The following is a 204-nucleotide window of genomic DNA, read 5'->3' on the forward strand; positions in this document are numbered from 1 at the left end:
ATTTGCAGCAAATAAAATGCAGCTGAGAATGTACTGTAGAAATGATAAAGTTTTAAAAGCGAACAACAAAAATAACTTGAATTCATACCTTGGTGCATCGCTATGCTCTCCATCTCCAAACGTTATAGAGTGAGGAATAGACCGGGCACTCCTCATGGACACACAGCTGGGTCCAGGAGAGTCTGGTCTCTCATGGTGGATCCT

General features: G+C 42.6%; 1 protein-coding gene across 2 annotated transcripts in view; it reads right to left on the reverse strand.

Annotated features, from left to right (window-relative positions):
- wipi2 (WD repeat domain, phosphoinositide interacting 2) overlaps positions 1-204 on the reverse strand; it is a 13,095-nt gene that overhangs the window by 3,877 nt on the left and 9,014 nt on the right. The window lies entirely within an intron of this gene.

The sequence above is a fragment of the Notothenia coriiceps genome, unplaced genomic scaffold, assembly GCF_000735185.1.
Source record: "Notothenia coriiceps isolate Sejong01 unplaced genomic scaffold, NC01 NC01_scaffold00026421, whole genome shotgun sequence".
In the NCBI taxonomy this organism is placed as follows: Eukaryota; Metazoa; Chordata; class Actinopteri; order Perciformes; family Nototheniidae; genus Notothenia; species Notothenia coriiceps.